General features: G+C 36.6%; 1 protein-coding gene and 1 pseudogene across 8 annotated transcripts in view; both read right to left on the reverse strand.

Moving 5' to 3' along the window:
- The window catches only part of GRIA4 (glutamate ionotropic receptor AMPA type subunit 4), a 689,633-nt gene that overhangs the window by 376,703 nt on the left and 292,663 nt on the right, over positions 1–20,267 (reverse strand). The gene's annotated exons all lie outside the window — the stretch shown is intronic.
- Positions 983–2,371, reverse strand: LOC147357257 (proteasomal ATPase-associated factor 1 pseudogene; annotated as a pseudogene). Its single transcript, XR_015142472.1, has one exon. The product of XR_015142472.1 is annotated as a proteasomal ATPase-associated factor 1 pseudogene (transcript).

The raw sequence follows: 20,267 nt of genomic DNA on the forward strand, positions 1-20,267 counted from the left end.
GGAAACATGAGGAGACCACTATCCTTAGTTCAAGGGGAACTCCTTACCAAATCTTCACCAATAATTCCCTTTAACAGAAATTTGGAATAAAAACTAAGAAGACTCAATCCAGTTCAGTCTGGCTTAGACTCATGAATCAATATCTGTGGAATGAATCAGTATCTGACCCATTCTTTTTTTTTTTTTTTTAATCTACACTTTTTACTAAAAAGAATGAGGAAAGTCCAACTGTATTGAGATGGAGATAACTCAGAGACACTAAGTGAAAATAAACCATGGAATATATATAATTATGATTCCATTTTTATGTTTAAGGGAAAAAAAAGAAGTGACCATGTAGTACCCTTGCTTAAAAAAGTGTTCTGCGGTTCCCCAATACCAACCAAGTGAAACTCAAACTCCTTACCTGGAATGTAAGCCCCTTCACTGTTTAGACCCTGTCAACCTCTTCAGCCTCATCCATGAGCACTGAGTTCCATCTATGACTAAATTGCCCTTCACCATCTCTTTTTGTCTCTCATATTTTAGCAGGAATTAGAATCACCTGGAAATCATTAAAATACTGATTGTGGGCCTCATTCATAGGATTTCTGATTTAAATCTGAAAAGGGGAGGCAGTTCCCAGAATTTCTAACAAGTTCTTGGGTGATCTGATACAGCTATTATAAGAACCACAGTTTGACAGCTGTCACTTTTACAATGATATGATTCAACTTCATCACCTGTATAAAGGCTGACCAATCATATTTATTTGCCCAGGACAGAAAGTCCCATGAGCAAAAAACCCCTTAATCTGAGGAAAACTGGGATGGTGGTTACTACCCTTCCTGTATAAGAATCTTTCCCAGGTTGCACATGGGATACTGCTACTGTCAAGTAGCCCTTCCCTATAGCCAGGCTGATAGGAAGTCACTGAGAAAGGAATCCCATCACCATGACTGACTTTTTGCTAGAGCAAGAATATTTAACAAAGTTTCTCAAATTCAGACTCCTCCATATTCTCTTTATTTCCTTGAGAACAGGTTTTAGTCCTCCAGTCCTTGTAAACACTGAACACAACTGGTGTGGAATCACACTATAAGCATCCATTTACTTGCCCTATGTTGCCAGGCTGAGTTTAAGGGAGAAATTGGGACAAATACAACAGAGCACTGTTGTGAGCTTGTTACTCAGTTCAAAGTGGGTCTTGTCATGGAATGACAGCTCCACATGGGCCAAAGCAGCTGACTTTCTATTGTTTCCAAAGGGTACCCAATACAACAAAGGTCACTCATGATCCTTCCATGGTCCCTGATGCTGTTCCTGCTCACTGTTGATCAGAGTCAATCATTTTTCATTGACTGGGATTCCTCTTCCCAAGGGGTCAGAGGTCTGAGAGCTGACTGCATTGCACAAGACCATCTCAACAACATGTGTAGATCTGCTTCTCCCATGTGGCTACCTTGTACACAGGGTCACAGTCAGCCCCAGTGATCTCAGTCACATAGTTTAAGTCTGGCTGGACAATGAAACAGTTTCCATCACCTTGGCTAGCAATGAATCCGTTTCTGAAACTCAGCAGGGACATAACTGGTGCTCCTGATCTGTGGATGACTTGTACTGCAGTCCTTGGACTCCTTACATCCAGCTGATAAATGTTTCCATCCTGTGTCCCAGCCAATAGCAAGAATTCAGAAAGAAAAGTACAGCAGTTGAAGGCATCTGAGCCAATAAAGAGAAACAGCAGCTTCCTGCTCTGCAGTTCCAAGCACTGAAGTTTCTTAAATTCTTGGGCCAACAGCAGCATTTTCGACTCTGTTCCAACCTCTCATTCACCTTTGTGACCTTTGAAGGTCACCACACACCTAGCATCTTCAGTTGACCATATCTTCACCAGGGCATCCATTCCCCAACTCAGAACCACAAGGCCTGATGGGAAAAACCTGCAACAATTCACATCAAACACATGTCCTTCCAATACTCTTCTGAGCTCTCCATTGGAGGCCTGCCAGATCTTCATGCTCCCATCAGTGCTAGAGAACACACCAAGGCCTCCTCTGCTGGAAATGTCCAGGCATGTTTTACTCTTTGTATGAATTCTGGAAAAAGTAGTATATGGTGCCAGAATCTTTGAAGATACATTTTCCTTTGGACATGAAACATGAATCCTTTTCTTATGTATTTCATTCACAATAAATCCTTCAGAAGCTGTAACCTCTGGGATGCCATCAAGGCCAATTCCTTGACAAGTTAGGCTGCCATACAAAGTTGGTTTCCCTGGGGGGTGACAGCTCAGCTAGGCCTCCCCTTTGTCCTTCCTGAGAGCCTGGGCCCAGGCTCTGAATCCGCAAAGGTGCCGCCATCTTGACCCGCCTCCACCAGCCCGCCCCTTCCGCTCTCTTCAGTATCTGACCCATTCTTGAAACATAACAACTATGAAGTGAAAACACGAACCAAAAGAGCATCCTCCTGCCTGGCCTGGTGATTTTTCAGCTCTTGATCCTTTTACCTTACTGAGACCTCTTTGTATTCTTGACTTTGGGACCAGGAAACACCACCAATGAAGCGAAGGCCATAAATGTGAGCTATTGAATATAAATGTGGATATTTGTCACATTTTGATAACTTATATATGCGCTGATCTCTGTACTCTAACATTGACGAAACTTTTAATAATGTTTTCCTTGATTGGTGTCTTAAACATCCTCCTTTGTACTTAGTTATTTAAAGATTTTATTTACATTCCTGTTTATTTGCATTCCTGTTACAGTACACTCCTGTTACTTTCAAGTGAGCGGTTGGAAGAAGTAACTTTTTTTTGAGACTATTATTATAGTTTAATTATTCATATAAAAGTTACTGGGATGCATGGCTGCCATTCTAATATGTAAACTGGATTCTAGAAAGTGAACTTTTCCAGGTATTTTTTCATATTTCCATGAACTATGAACACTTCATCCTGATGGTATTTGAAATCATAAAAAAAAAGATGATATTTGATTAACGTGTTATTTAGGTCACCGTTAAAGCAATGGTAAAGATTTTCCTCAATGATTATGCACTAAAAGGAGTAAGGACTTATTTTAACAGATGTAAAGAAAGACATCGGAGAAGGCAATGGCACCTCACTCCAGTACTTTTGCCTAGAAAATCCCATGGACGGAGGAGCCTGGTAGGCTGCAGTCCATGGGGTCGCTAGAGGCGGACACGACTGAGAGACTTCACTTTCACTTTTCACTTTCATGCATTGGAGAAGGAAATGGCAACCCACTCCAGTGTTCTTGCCTGGAGAATCCCAGGGACCGGAAGCCTGGTGGGCTGCTATCTATGGGGTCGCACAGAGTCGGACACAACTGAAGCGACTTAGCAGCAGTAGCAGCAGCAAGGAAAGACATATGAATATTAAATAGAATGGTTCATCTCCATAGGGAATGAATGAGGACCTATTTAGCAATAAATTGGTAGGTGAACATTTCCTGCAGTTTTATTGTTGCTGCTGATTGTCACTGCTGCTGCTGCTAAATCACTTCAGTCGTGTCCGACTCTGTGTGACCCCATAGACGACAGCCCACCAGGCTCTCCCGTCCCTGGGATTCTCCAGGCAAGAACACTGGAGTGGGTTGCCATTTCCTTTTCCAATGCATGAAAGTGAAAAGTGAAAGTGAAGTCGCTTGGTCGTGTCGGACCCTCAGCGATTCCATGGATTGCAGCCTACCAGGCTCCTCCGTCCATGGGATTTTCCAGGCAGAAGTACTGGAGTGGGGTGCCATTGCCTTCTCTAGTTGATTGTCACTAAGTCTGTCCAATTCTTTTCTGACCTTACAGACTGTAGCCTGTCTGGTTCCTTTGTCCATGCAATTTTCCAGACAAGAATACTGGAGTGAGTTGCCATTTCCTACTCCAGGGGAATCTTCCCAAAACAGGGATTCTCATATATATTACTCACATATATTAATTTTTTCCCTTGACCACATTATTTAATTTTTCCTCATGTTTAACTTAGATATATACAGTGTGTCTTTTTGTTTTTTAAGCATCTTGAGTTGAAAGATTAGTTTATTTGTATCTAATTTTCTTGTTTTATGATACATTTCTTCAAAAGTATGAAATTACCTCTCAGTACAATTTCAATTACATTGCACATATTTTTGTAATTTACATTTGGAAATAATTTCAGTTTACAGAAAAGTTTAAGTATAAAAATAATACAGACAAATCCATATACACAAATTTACTTAGAGTTATCAATTTTACACACAAATATGTATATCTGTCTATCTATATATACGTGCACATACATATATTCCATGGGTTATACATACTTTTTTCTGACACAAAATGTATGTATTATGATCCTTTAATCCTAATCATTTCAGTGCTTATTTCTTAAATATTAGCTGTGTAAATCAATCAATACCTAATTTACTTAAGAATGTTAATTATACCTTCTTAGAGGAATTTGTTTTAAAAAAAAAGGGACTGAAGCTTTAGTGTGACCTCATATAGAGGTAGAGACTCAGGAATCATTCAGATAAAAATTATTTAAAAACACTTTTACCATTAAAAGCAATGGTACAAGCGGCATTGGCTCCAGAGAGAATGTTGAGAGAGCCAGAGTTGAGCAGTAAGGACTGAATGTGGAGAATATTAATGCTTAGGATGAGGAACATAAAGCAGAGAACAAACAGCACAGTTGTCCCTTAGTATCTGCAGAGTATCAGTTTCAGGACTGCTGCAGATTCAGAAATCCACAGTTGCTCAAGTCCCTTATATGAAATGTAGTATTTGCATGAAACTCTGTACATCCTCCAATATTATTTAAATAATCTTGATATTACTTATTAAACCTAATACAATATAAATACTATGTAAATAATTTTGATTTGGGGAAGTTTATAGAATTTTTTTCTGAATATTTTTGATCTGCAGTTTGTTGAATTTTCAGATGTGGAAGCTATGGCTATGGAGGTCTGACTGTACTGAAGATGATCATGGAAATGTACTGTTTTAAAAACTAGTGCAAAATAATATCAGATACTAAAAAGCAATTTAAGAAGATGCAGAATAAGAAGCATTTAAGCATATGAAATATCAGGAACAGCTTTGGATTTGGAGAGCTGAAGGTTAATTTTTGAAGAGGTTAAATCTGTAGGGTAGAGTGGTGGTAGTAGAACCCAAATTGCAAAGTGTTAAGGTGTGAAAATATAGGAAGGATTTTGTAGACTCTGTTGCAATTAATGTAATGATGAGGGACTGAGCATACTGGCTCAGGAGAGTTAAGGTTATAAAGAGTGCTGAAAGTTTGCTTACAGTTGGGGAAATTTTGGTCATATGCATAGACAAAGAAGGAAAACTGAAGGTCAAAGAGGTTGTGTAGATGACCAAAGGGTAATATGGGAGAAAATTTTTGGAGAGTTACCCTTGAACATTTGGAGAAATATCCTTGAACACTATTTCTTGAAGGCAGAAAGAACATAGGAGGAGTATTCAGATCATTCTAATGTGGATAAATACTGAGGTACCTCATGTTAAATGGCCTCAATAAAAACAACTTGATTTCCAGAGAATTAAGGGAGGGGAAAAAAGAAAGCCAGCTTGATATCTTTAAAAAATATAAAAATACTTTAAATAAGAACTTTGGGTAAAGTAACAAGATTTTAAGTAGGGATAAGCAGAAATCACTTAGCAGAAGTGAGAGCCTAGATCAGTTTGTAATGGTACAAAGCAATACCATTTTATGTCTTTCCTTAGGACTAATTGGCAGCTTAGAAATAGGGAAAGATTGAATGATTGGGTTTATTTTAAAAAATTATGTTATGTTGGAGGGTATTGCTAAGTCATGCACTCAAATACTTAATATAGTAAATATTTGGGTCATCACAGTCAAACTCTCCTTGCATCAGGATTCTATGTACATTATAAGGCTGTAGCAAGCTAGAGCAGTTTATCATCCATATTCTATATGTGTATCATATTCTATATGTGTATTACTATTACACAAAATAGTAATATAAATACATCAAATAGTAATATAACTGATGTATTATTACATGAAGAAAAATGTATATATTGATGTTACTAGCATCTTTAGTATATGTTGAAATATAAAATTCATGTCAGAACCCATGAGTTAAAGTATTACTTTGCTTTTTGTTACTTAAAACTAACATAAAAGTTAAAATGTAGGAACTTAAAAAAATTTAACATCTGAATCCAAACCCCAAATGATAAATTTTGTCTAAAGCCAGCCTACTCTGATGATTCATGAATATGACACCTTCTTAGCATTTATGTGAGCTTCTCTGGTGGCTCAGACAGTAAAGAGTCTGCCTGTAGTGCAGGAAACTTGGGTTCGATCCCTGGGTTGGGAAGATCCCCTGGAGAAGGAAATGGCAACCCACTCCAGTATTCTTGCTTGGAAAATCCCATGGGTGGAGGTGCCTGGCAGGCTACAGTCCATGGGGTGGCAAAGAGTTGGACATGACTGAATGACTTCACTTTACTTTTATGCTTTAGCATTTATGGATATAGGTTTTCCTATGCTCGTTTTTACTTATTTATATGTCACGTTCTAATTTTCATGGTTGCTTTTTCTAGTCTGCAGAAACTTACCACTTTCACTTCATTCTCCATATTGATTGTCATATTTTTGAAGCAAAAACTTTTATCATATCAAGACTCTAACTATTGTCACCCCCTTACCTAGGGCACAGAGTCCATATTCTCAGGCAGGCATATACAGTACAACTTTGTTTGTTTTCATATGTCCCAAACATTCTCAGTCCGTCCCATTCTCCCTGCCAATCATCTCCTATTTCTTTTTTTATTGAACCAAACTAAGTAAGTTACCATTTGTATAATATATCATGCTGCTGTATATCCTGTTGTCTCTAAAAAATACCATTCTTTACTCACTTCATCTGGAAACCTCTTAGTTACTCTTTAAAATCTGCTTAGCTTAAATGTTATCCTTTTTGAAGTCTCCTCTGACTGTCTAGGCAAATTAATCTGTGTTCTTTGTTCCTGTGCACAGTCTTGTATGTGCCTTAATGTGCCTTGTATGGTTTACACTGGTGCAGTGGTAAAGAATCTGCTTTCTAATGTGGGAGATGCCAGTTTGATCCCTAGGTCTGAAAGATCTCCTGGAGTAGGAAATGGCAGCCCACTCCAGTATTCTTATCTGGAAAATTCCATGGATAGAGGAGCTTAGCTATAGTCTATGGGGTCTCAAAGAGTTTGTTTGACAATACTGAGCACACACACACTCTTACATTAATTACATAATGGTTATCTGCATAGATATTATTACACAAGTTGTTTCGTTTAACATTTCACTTACAAGTCATTTAACTTCACCTAAATTCCAAATGCCTGTTACATATCCAACCATTGGTCTGAGGAGTTTGAACAAGACCTAGTACTTGTCTTTTGGTTCACAGTTCTTTTACTAGACCATAACCTTTTCTAGGTTACTGAAACTTTGCCCCAGAAAATGTGAACAGATCTCCATTCATGTTGAAATTTGATCTTCCAATCTCTTCCTCTTTATTCATTTAATTCCTCTCCTCCCTGGAATGCCTCCCTTTTTCTCTAGTTGAAAACATGCTTTAACTTCTTAGGCACTAACTCAAATTCTACTTCCTACTTAGGATCATTTTAGTCTCAAATCTGATAAGGGAGTCTTCTTCCTTTGAATCCTAACATTTCTTTGTAATTTTATTATGTTACTTTCTTAATGTATTTCTATTACAGTGACTTGTGTTCTGTTTTCTTTTTACTATTAAGATCTATAGTTTATGTGTATATTCATCTTGCAATAGTACACATGAATAACCATCATCCACAGATATTTGTTTAAGTCAGTTGGATGACTCAATTCATATAAGGAAAGCTCTAGTCCCCTTTGACCAAAGCATCACTTAATAGAGTCATTGAAGCCTCTATTTACAGAGAGTTCCAGGTATTTTTGTTTGTTTGTTTGTTTGTTTTTTAAGCACTGGTTATGGTTTATTTTTCACTTTTTAATTTTTTTCACCATGAAAAACATAAGCAACAGTTCAGCTCCCTAAAATAGAAATATATAGATTCTTATTGTTTACTTGATATTCAAGTGGTTATTCCTTTATGTAACTGATTTCATTAGTCTATTATATTCAATTTTAATTAAAATAAAATTTTAATTTTCAAAGCCTGCTAATGCTACTCTTTTTAAGGCAGTGCCATCCTTTATCCATCCACAGATGATGTTTTTAGAAGACAGCTTTGTTTTTCTTCAATAAAAATGCATTTAGAAGAAAACTGGCACAGGAATGTCTTTGACTTTCAGTACTAAACTTGGCACATTATCTCTTGGGGCTGGCAGTCCCTACTATGCTTGCCTTGTCATTCTCCATTGTGTGCTCTAGTAATACAGCCAACACCTGTGACCACACAAAAGACCATACACAGCAGCTGCAGCACTCAGATGTCCATGCTGAAATAAATTTCTAAAGCTGAAATATTTGGATCTGTGACTGGTTCTTTTTTGAGCCATTCAGAAATTGTTGGGATTTCCCAGTGAGACATAGTGATATATACGAACTGTTCAGAGTCTGCTTACTCCTTTGGCTATTTCCGATTCTTTTTTTTTTTTCCTGCCACTGGGCTTGCAGGATCTTAGTTCCCTGACTGGGGATGGAACGTGGGCCCTGGCAGTGAAAGTACCAAGCCCTAACCATTGGACTTTCAGATAATTCCTTATCTCTGATTCAAATTAAAGGTGGAGGTGTTCATTGGTAGCATAGTGTAGTATGCTGAGCACAGATTTTGAAGTCCAACTACCCAGATTTGAAGCCTGGATCTTCCACTGACTTGGTGTATTATCTTAGACAAGTTATTCAACCTCTGTAGGCCTCAGATTTATGATCTTTACAAATAGAAATAATATCAGCCACTTCAGAATGGTATGACTATGAAATGAGTTTACATATAGTTTTTAGAATCATGCCTGAATATTGTATGCCCTATATGAGTGTTTGCAATTATTATTAGATTCTAATTTTTGAAAGACCTCAGACACCACTAGAAAGCAACAGTCCTCTAATATTTATAATTAACCTTTTTCAGTGTTCATATTTTTTTCCCACTGTCATTTTGTAGCATATGCTTCTTGTTTATAAAAATGTATGAATCATCCAAAGCACATTGAGCTTATGCCTAACCCTGGTGAAGTTAGAACAATGTACTTATCTCAAGTCATATGTTTTGTTCTAAATTCACCAAGGTTAAGCATAAGGACAAAAACAGAGAAACCATTTAAGAAGCTATGGTAGAGATCTACAACCAGGACCTACTCTATAGCATAGGGAACACTGCTCAATACTCTGTAATAACCTAAATGGGAAAATAATTTGTAAAAGGATAGATACATATATATGTATAACTGAATCACTTTGCTGTACACCTAAAACCAACAGAACTTTGGTAATCAACTATGCTGTAGTATAAAATAAAAATTAAACAAAGAAAAAATAATAAAGAATACCAAATAATGTTATTATTATGCCAAATAATAATAAAGAATACCAAAATAGAAAATGGCAGGCAGATAACAACAAAAGAAGCTACAGTAGCAACACAGCACATATATGATGGTGCCTCTGCCTTTGATCTACTTTTTATTTGAATTAGTATCTAAGTCATAAAAGAAAGCTAAGTTTTATATATATATATATATATATATATATATATATATGCCCAATTAAGAGTTTGGAAATATGTGTAAATCCATTAAAAGCACTGGTGCTATGTTACAATTGGTTTAAGTTTAATTTCCAAATATATATATATTACTTTACAAACTATATAAGGCAGCATAAAACAAACAAAAAAACCTACATATGACTTGAGATAAGTAACATTATTTTATGTTTTTTATTAACGTACACATATATACATAAAAACTTCTACACGCTTAGATGCCTTTGAGAAATATTTTTCAAAGGCATCTCATACATAAAAGCAAACAAAAAAATAATCCCTAGTTGGATATATCACAGAGTCTTTGATCAGGTTTGTCTTGTGATTGTAGTCTACCCTGAAGAGTGTTTACAACAGTATCTAGTAATCAATAAATAATAAATATTAATGAACACACACACACACACAAAGAAAATATCTTTATTTAAAAAGAAAGACTAGTAATTGGTAGGAATAGTTCATTATTACTGTGAAAGATATGAAAACTAAAACTTTGTTAGGTCAGAAATGCACTATATCAGGTGTAATACTGCTATTCATGGTATAAATATACTTAAATGTTATTTCCATACTACTCATACTTACCCTTGCAGCAAGAAAATAGCATTTATACTTAAATCAGCTTGTCAAATACTTAGTTACTTTTAAGAATGATTTTTAAAATGTATTTTTGTATTCTGCAAACTTGGTTCATTTAGCAATGTAAACGTATACAGAACAAAAGAAACAAACTTTTTCACAAATGATTCTATTGACATAATCAATTTTATAATCATAATCAAATAAAGACTTCCTCAGCGATTAATGCAAAGTAATAGAGAAAAACAATAGAATGGAAAAGAGTAGAGATATCTGCAAAAATATTAGAGATATGAAGGAAATATTTCATGCAAAGATGGGCAAATAAAGGACAGAAATGATATGGATCTAACAGAAGCAGAAGATAGTAAGAAGAGGTGACAAGAATGCACAGAAGAACTATACAAAAAAGATCTTAATAATTCAGATAACCACGATGGTGTGATCACTCACCTAGAGCCAGGCATCCTGGAATGTGAAGTCAAGTGGGCCTTAGGAAGCATCACTATGAACAAAGCTAGTGGAGGGATGGAATTCCAGTTGAGCTATTTCAAATCCTAAAAGATGATGCTGTGAAAGTGCTGCACGCAATATGCCAGCAAATTTGGAAAACTCAGCAGTGGCCATACCTGGAAAGGTCAGTTTTCATCCCAATCCAAAAGAAAGTCAATACCAAAGAATGTTCAAACTACCACACAATTGGATTCATCTCACATGATAGCAAAGTAATGCACAAAATCCTCCAAGCCACGCTTCAACATTACATGAACCTAGAACTTTCAGATGTCAAGCTGGATTTAGAAAAGGCAGAGGAACCAGAGATCAAATTGTCAACATCCATTGGATCATAGGAAAAACAAGAGGGTTCCAGAAAAACATCTATGTCTGCTTTATTGACTATGCCAAAGCCTTTGACTGTGTGGATCACAACAAACTGTAGCAAAGTCTTAAAGAGATGGGAATACCTGAGCTGCCTCCTGAGAAATCTGTATGCAGTTCAAGAAGCAACAGTTAGAATTGGACATGGAACAATGCACTGGTTCCAAATTGGAAAAGGAGTGTGTCAAATCTGTATCACCCTGCTTATTTAACTTATGTGCAGAGTACATCATGAGAAATGCCGGGCTGGATGAACCATAAGCTGGAATAAGGTTTGCCTGTAGAAATATCATTAACCTCAGATACACAAATGACACCATCCTTATCACAGAAAACAAAGAATATCTAAAGAGCCTGGTGACGAGAGTGAAAAAGGAGACTAAGATCATGACAAATAAATGGGGAAACAATGAAAACAGTGAGATAATTCATTTGCCGGGGGTCTCCAAAATCACTGCAGCTGGTGACTTCAGCCTTGAAATTAAAAGACACTTGCCCCTTAGAAGAAAAGCTATGACCAACCTAGACAGCATATGAAAAAGCAGACACATTACTTTGTTGACAAAAGTCTGTCTAGTCGAAGCTACGACTTTTCCAGTAGTCATGTATAGATGTGAGATTTGGACTATAAAGAAAGCTGAGTGCCAAAGAATTGATGCTTTTGAACTGTGGTGTTGGAGAAGACTCTTGAGAGTCCTTTGGACTGCAAGGAGATATAAACAGTCAATCCTAAAGGAAATTAGCCCTGAATATTCATTGGAAGGACTGATGCTAAAGTTGAAACTCCAATAATTTGGGCACCTGATGCGAAGAACTGACTCATTAGAAAAGACTCTGATGCTGGGAAAGATTGAAGGCAGGAGGAGAAGGAGATGACAGAGGATGAGATGGTTGGATGGGATTACTTACTAGATAGACATGGATTTGAGCAAGCTTCAGGAACTGGTGATGGATGGGGAAGTCTGGTGTGCTGCAGTCCATGGGGTCGCAAAGAATCAGACACAATAGAGTGACTGAAATGAACTGAACTGAATCCATTTTCAGTGAAGATTCTAAATCATGGGTTAGCAAGCTTCTGTAAAGGGTCAGGTAGTATATATTTTAGGCTTTGTAGGCTGTAAGGTTTCTATTGCAACTACTCAGCTCTGCCATTGTAGTGAGTGTGAGTGAGTGAGTAAAGTCTCTCAGTTCTTTAATTCATTCTAATTTGTCTAATGTACATGCGATTTCAGTATCTTAACTCTTGCTGCTTTTGATGAAATTCTATTATTGCTACTTTTAAAAATGTTACTCTATTTTTTTTTTTTAATTTAAACATCTCTGCACAGTAATGCAGCACTGAACAGGATTATTTCTCTGTGAAAAATCTTAAGTATTTTATGATCTGTTCCACTTTGTGTTAATCTGTATTGAGTTCAGCTAACTTGGGATGCTCTTTGAATCTACTTTTCAATGTTATATTACTTTAATGGTCCACCCTCTCTGAGGGTATGTCTTAGATTCTGTATAGCCATGAGGCTGAAAACACTATTGATCACATACTTCTCAGGGCTGTATACTGCTTGGCTCTACTACCATCTGGTCCAGTGGGTAGCTCTGTCTTTATTCTGAGAGCTCTATGACTTTAACAGACCTTTTGATCTAGTAAGGATCTTTTTGTTCCATGTTTTTAATGAGAGAAAAAAAAATAATTTTCAGCTCAGGTGCTACCATGAAGGTTATTTCTTAAGAAAACAAAAAATTCCTTTCTTTGTGTGTTTTTTTTTTCCCCTTGTTATTTTAAAAAACAACCTGCTTTTCCCTGACTACCATAGTACATAACCAACATACACTTGATATCTAAGAATACAACTCACTCTCAAGCCTATCATTCTCAGCAAACAGCCATTGTCTTTTAAAATCTGCTAACTCCTTAATAGGAAGTTAAGAAACACCTAGAGTAACAGGTAAATTTGGCCTTGGAGTACAGAATGAAGCAGGGCAAAGGCTAATAGAGTTTTGCCAAGAGAACACACTCATCATAGAAAACACCCTCTTCCTAAAACACAAGAGAAAACTCTACACATGGACATCACCTGATGGTCAATACTAAAATTAAATTGATTATATTCTTTGCAGCCACAGATGGAGAAGTTCTATACAGTCAGCGAAACAACACAAGGAACTGACTGTGGCTCAGATCATGAACTCCTTATTGCCAAATCCAGACATAAACTGAATAAAGTAGGAAAAAGCACTAGGCCATTCAGGTATGATCTAAATAAAATGTCTTACAATTATACAATGGAAGTGACATATAGATTCAAGGGATTATACCTGTTAGACAGAGTGCCTGAAGAACTATGGATAGAGGTTTGTAACATTGTACAGGAGGCAGTGATCAAGACCATACCCAAGAAAAAGTAATGTAAAATAGTTGTTTGAGGAGGCCTTACAAATAGCTATGAAAAGAAGAGACATGAAAGGCAAAGCAGAAAAGGAAAGATATACCCATTTGAATGCATAATTCCAAAGAATAGAAAGGAGAGATAAGAAAGCCTTCTTCAGTGATCAGTGCAAAGAAATAGGGAAAATGATAGAATGTGAAAGACTAGAGATCTTTTCAAAAAAATTAGAGATACCGAGGGTAAATTTCATGCCAAGATGGGCAAATAAAGGACAGAAATGGTATGGACCTAGCAGAAGCAGAAGATAGTAAGAAGAGGTGGCAAGAATACATAGAACTATACAAAAATAAATCTTAATAATCCAGATAACCACTATGGTGTGATCACTCACCTAGAGCCAGACATCCTGGAATGTGAAATCAAGTGGGCCTTAGGAAGCATCACTATGAACAAAGCTAGTGGAGGTGAAGAAATTCCAGTTGAGCTATTTCAAATCCTAAAAGATGATGCTGTGAAAGTGCTACACTCAATATGCCAGCAAATTTGGAAAACTCTGCAGTGGCCACAGGACTGGGAAAGGTGTTTTCATTCCAATCCAAAAGAAAGGCAATGCCAAAGAATGCTCAAACTACCGCACAATTGGATTCATCTCACATGATAGCAAAGTAATGCTCAAAATTCTCCAAGCCAGGCTTCAACATTACATGAAACTAGAACTTTCAGATGTCAAGCTAGATTTAGAAAAGGCAGAGGAACCAGAGATCCAATTGTCAACATCTCTTGGATCATTGAAAAAGCAAGAAAGTTCCAGAAAAAAACATCTATTTCTGCTTTATTGACCATGCCAAAGCCTTTGGCTGTGTGGATCACAAAAAAACTGTGGAAAATTCTTAAAGATGGGAATACCAGACTACCTGACCTGCCTCTTGAGAAATCTGCATACAGGTCAAGAATCAACAGTTGGAACTAGACATGGAACAAAAGACTGGTTCCAAATCAGGAAAGGATCAAGTCAAGGCTGTACATTGTCACCCTACTTTTTTAACTTATATGCAGAGTACATCATGAGAAATACTGGTCTGGATGAAGCACAAGCTGGAATCAAGATTGCCAGGAGAAATATCAATAGTCTCATGTATGCACATGACACCACACTTATGACAGAAAGCAAAGAAGAACTAAAGAGCCTTTTGATGAAAGTGAAAGAGGAGAGTGAAAAAGTTGGCTTAAAATCAACATTCAGAAAATTAAGATCATGACATCACTTCATGATAAATAGGGAAAGAGTGGAAACAGTGACAGGCTTTATTTTTGGGGGCTCCAAAATCACTGCAGATGGTGATTGCAGCCATGAAATTGAAAGATACTTACTCCTTTGAAGAAAAGTAATTACCAACTTAGCATATTAAAAAGCAGAGACAGTGCTTTGCCAACACTGGTCCATCTAGTCAAAGCTATGGTTTGTCCAGTAGTCATGTATGGATATGAGAGTTGGACTATGAAGAAAACTGAGTGCCAAAGAATTGATGCTTTTGAACTGCAGTGTTGGAGAAGACTCTTGAGGGTCCCTTGGACAGCAAGGATATCCAACCAGTCCATCCTAAAGGAAATCAGTCCTGAATATTCATTGGAAGCACTGATGCTCAAGCGGAAACTCCAATACTTTGGCCAACTTATGGGAAGAACTGACTCATTTGAAAAGATCCTGATGCTGGGAAAGATTGAAGGTGGAAAGAGTCGGGGATGACAGGTGATGAAATGCCTGGATGGCATCACTGACTCAATGGACATGAGTTTGAGCAAGCTCAGGGAGTTGGTGATGGACAGGGAGGCCTGGCGTGCAGCAGTCCATTGGGTCTCAAAGAGTTGGACACGGCTGAGTGACTGAACTGAACTTAACTAAACTCCTTAATACACTATGTATATCTCCTGTGTAAAAAAAAATGTAGATCTTCATGGTGTTGGGGCTGGGATGGAGGTATAGCGAAACTCTTTTTCATTTAAATTAACTTAGAAGGGTATTTTTTAGACTTCATAGGCATGTGGAATCTTTGATTCTATATACCATTTATTTTCTAAGTAACTGAGAGAAGTGTTAGTTGCTAAGTCATGTCTGACTCTTTGAGACCCAATTGATGATAGCCCAACAGGTTCCTCTGTCCATTGGATATCCCAGACAAGAGTACTGGAATGGGTTGCCACTTCCTTCTCCAGGGGATCTTCTTGACCCAAGGATTAAACCTGCATCTCTTGCATTGTAGGCAGATTCTTTACCATGAGATAATGTAAATAAATAACATAAAACTCATTAAATGAAGTAACTGAAATACTTCAAATGACATACATTTCAGGTAAAAATGTAAATAAAAATTAACATAAATTATCAAATTTAATATAAAACTGCAGAAAAATAATCTTTTCAGGATATATCAGTGACAAAATGTGAGTTTTAATTTTATAGTCTACTTGTCATCTTTTCGTAAATTGACCTTTTAAGGTTATGCTTGGGGGATTTTAAGATATAAGTAAACAAAAATTTTTAATGACTTATACCTCAAATCTTTTCTTATTATCCAAAATTCATATGAAAAGAGCTAAACAATTCCCAATGAAGTAAGAGAGAACCAAAATAACATGTGCACTCACATAAAATATCCTATGACACGGAATCATGTCTGGCAGGGTGTAGTAGGCAAAAATGTAAATGTTCCAGAGAGCAATATCCCTGAAAATTATTTTCTCTATTTTCCAAATTGAAGTGGCAGGATGTTATAAAGGAGAACATTTATGCTATTTTCCTCTAGTAGACAAAACATGCTTGTTTGTTATTGGTCTTAATCTGGCAACTATAAAAACATAATAAAACCCGAAAATAAAATTTGAAAAATAGTTAGAATGTAATCTTTTGTATGACAATGATTACTCTTCTGGTATATTCCATCTGTTTAGGAGATCTTATCTCTGCTTCCATGAATTGATGATTCTAATTACATTCCATACTCTCTCACGAGTTTTAAAAACTTTAGTAAATACACAATGTCACAGGACCAACACATAATCTTAGCGAAGCATAGTCACCACAACTACATCACTCGCCTCAACTTGCACCTCCCTGTAAATCTCATATGCCAAAGATTTAACCAAACCAGATTTCTTAGCATCTGAAAAACACTCCGTGAGCTTTTTCACTTTCACATTTTGATTTATTCTGCCTACTCTACCAAGAGGGCCTTCTTTCTTCACTCTCTTTTCTTCTAGAAAAATCTTATTTCTTCAGACTCTTTAAAAATTAATTAATTTTACTTTACAATATTGTATTGGTTTTGCCATACATTAACTTTAATCTGCCATGGGTGTACATGTGTTCCCATCCTGAACCCCCCTCCCACCTCTCTTCCAATCCCATCCTTCTGGGTCATCCCAGTGCACCAGTCCTGAGCACCCTGTATTATGCATCGAACCTGGACTGGCGATTCATTTCACATATGATAATTTACATGTTTCAGTGCCATTCTTCCATATCACCCCACCCTTACCCTGTCCCACAGAGTCCAAAAGACTGTTCAGTACATCTGTGTCTCTTTTGCTGTGTCGCATACAGTGTTATTGTTACCTTCTTTATAAATTCCATATATATGTGTTAGTATACTGTATTGGTGTTTTTCTTTCTGGCTTATTTCACTCTGTATAATAGGCTCCAGTTTCATCCACCTTATTAGAAATGATTCAAATGTATTCTTTTTAATGGCTGAGTAATATTTCATTGTGCATATGTACCACAGCTTTCTTGTCCATTCATCTGCTGATGGACATCTAGGTTGCTTCCATGTCCTGGCTATTATAAACAGGGCTGTGATGAATATTGGGGTACACGTGTCTCTTTCGATTCTGGTTTCCTCAGTGTGTATGCCCAGCAGTGGGATTGCTGGGTCATAGGGCAGTTCTACGTTCAGTTTTTTTTTTTTTTTTTTTAAGGAATATCCACACTGTTCTGCATAGTGGCTGTACTAGTTTGCATTCCCACCAACAGTGTAAGAGGGTTACCTTTTCTTCACACCCTCTACAGCATTTATTGCTTGTAGACTTTTGGATAGCAGCCATTCTGACTGGCGTGAAATGGTACCTCATTGTGGATTTGATTTGCATTTCTCTGATAACGAGTGATGTTGAGGATTTTTTAATTTGTTTGTTAGCCGTCTGTATGTCTTCTTTGAAGAAATGTCTGTTTAGTTCTTTGGCCCACTTTTTTATTGGGTCTTTTATTTTTTGGAGTTGCTTGTATATTTTTGAGATTAATTCTTTGTCCATTGCTTTGTTTGCTATTATTTTCTCCTATTCTGAAGGCTGTCTTTTCACCTTGCTTATAGTTTCCTTTGTTGTGCAGAAGCTTTTAATTTTAATTAGGTCCCATTTTTTAATTTTTGCTTTTATTTCCAATATTCTGGGAGGTGGGTCATGGAGGATCCTGCTGTGGTTTATGTTGGAGAGTGTTTTGCCTATGTTTTCCTCTAGGAGTTTAATAGTTTCTGGCCTTACATTTAGATCTTTAATCCATTTTGAGTTTATTTTTGTGTATGGTGCTAGAAAGTTCTCTAGTTTCATTCTTTTACAAGTGGTTGACCAGTTTTCCCAGCACCGCTTGTTAAAGACATTGTCTTTTCTCCATTGTATATTCTTGCCTCCTTTGTCAAAGATAAGATATCCATAGGTGAGTGGATTTATCTCTGGGCTTTCTATTTTGTTCCATTGATCTATATTTCTGTCTTTGTGCCGGTATCAAACTGTCTTGATGACTGTGACTTTGTAGTAGAGACTGAAGTCAGGCAGGTTGATTCCTCTAGTTCCATTCTTCTTTCTCAAGATTGCTTTGGCTATTTGAGTTTTTTTTTTTTTTTTTTCCATACAAATTGTAAAATTATTTGTTGTAGTTTTCTGAAAAATATCATTGGTAGCTTGATAGGGATTGCATTGAATCTATAGATTGCTTTGGGTAGTATACTCATTTTCACTATATTGATTCTTCTGATCCATGGACACGGTATATTTTGCCCTCTATTTGTGTCCTCTTTGATTTATTTCACCAGTGTTTCATAGTTTTCTATATATTGATATTTTGTTTCTTTAGGTAGATATATTCCTAAGTATTTTGTTCTTTTCATTACAATGGTGAACGGAATTGTTTCCTTAATTTCCCTTTGTTTTCTCATTGTTAGTGTATAGGAATACAAGGGATTTCTGTGTGTTAATTTTATATCCTGCAACTTTACTATATTCATTGATTAGCTCTAGTAACTTTCTGGTGGAGTCTTTAGGGTTTTCTATGTAGAGGATCATGTCATCTGCAAACAGTGAGAGTTTTACTTTTTCTTTTCCAATCTGGATTCCTTTTATTTCTTTTTCTTCTCTGATTGCTGTGGCCAAAACTTCCAAAACTATGTTGAATAGTAGTGGTGAGAGTGGGCACCCTTGTCTTGTTTCTGACTTTAGGGGAAATGCTTTCAATTTTTCACCATTGAGAATAATGTTTGCTGTGGATTTGTCATATATAGCTTTTATTATGTTGAGGTATGTTCCTTCTATTCCTGCTTTCTGGAGGGTTTTGATCATAAATGGATGTTGAATTTTATCAAAGACTTTCTCTGTATCTATTGAGATAATCATATGGTTTTTATCTTTCAATTTGTTATTGTGGTGTATTACATTGATTGATTTGTGGATAATGAAGAATCCTTGCATCCCTGGGATAAAGCCCACTTGATCATGAGACTCTTTTGTCCTCCCCTAGAGGCGGCACTAGTGGTAAAGAATCTGCTTGCCAATGCAGCAGACGCAAGAGACATGTGTTTTATTGACCCCTGGGTTGGGAATATCCCCTGGAGAAGGAAATGGCAACCCACTGCAGTATTCTTGCTTGGAAAAATCCCATGAACAGATCCTTGAGGGCTACAGGATTGCAGAGTTGGAAATGACTGTTCACTTGTAAGTCAGCAAAGGGTATTAGAATCTCCTATTACTTTGAACATGATATTTACCCATATCCTCTTTTTATTTTGTATTTCACCCACTCCTCTACTTTGATAGGACCATGCATATACCACACACTGAAACATAGTCCTTAAATCTGAGTTAGCAGTTGCTTCTGAAAATTGATCTCAAATAGTTTTTTTTTTCCTGTAATCTGTTAGCATGTAGTATACAATGCACTATGATGTAAAAATTCCTCAAGCAAACAAAAATATTTATGGCACATACATACTTACAAAAACAAACTAATAATTCATAGCTTGGAGATTTGGATTTCAATGTTAGAGATCAGTTTATTCTAATTAACCAATTAGAGACAAAATCATCAAGAAAATAATTGTCAGAAAGTTATTACTTGGACTCTAAGCAAAAATTTAACAAAGGGTATTTTGTTTGTGTCCTACTGAGTTTATATTAAGACATTCCAGATTAGTATGAGTAAGAGATGTTCTGGGAAGGTTTGCAGGCTCATACATGTGTTGTAACACTCTGTTTAGCTATATAATTGGAGAACCATTTCTAACATGTTAGTGAACTTTTAATTTAGCACAGTTAATCTTATTAAACAACAATGCAATGTTTAAAAGTTAAGAGTTTTTAAAAATGGCGATCTGTATACATTTTCCAAACTACAGTTCATGGGCCAGGCCCCCAATTGTCTTGGTGTAAACTGTAAGGAAT

This window comes from Bos grunniens, chromosome 15 (genome assembly GCF_055505025.1).
Source record: "Bos grunniens cultivar Pamir isolate PY7600 chromosome 15, Bosgru_T2T1.0, whole genome shotgun sequence".
In the NCBI taxonomy this organism is placed as follows: domain Eukaryota; kingdom Metazoa; phylum Chordata; class Mammalia; order Artiodactyla; family Bovidae; genus Bos; species Bos grunniens.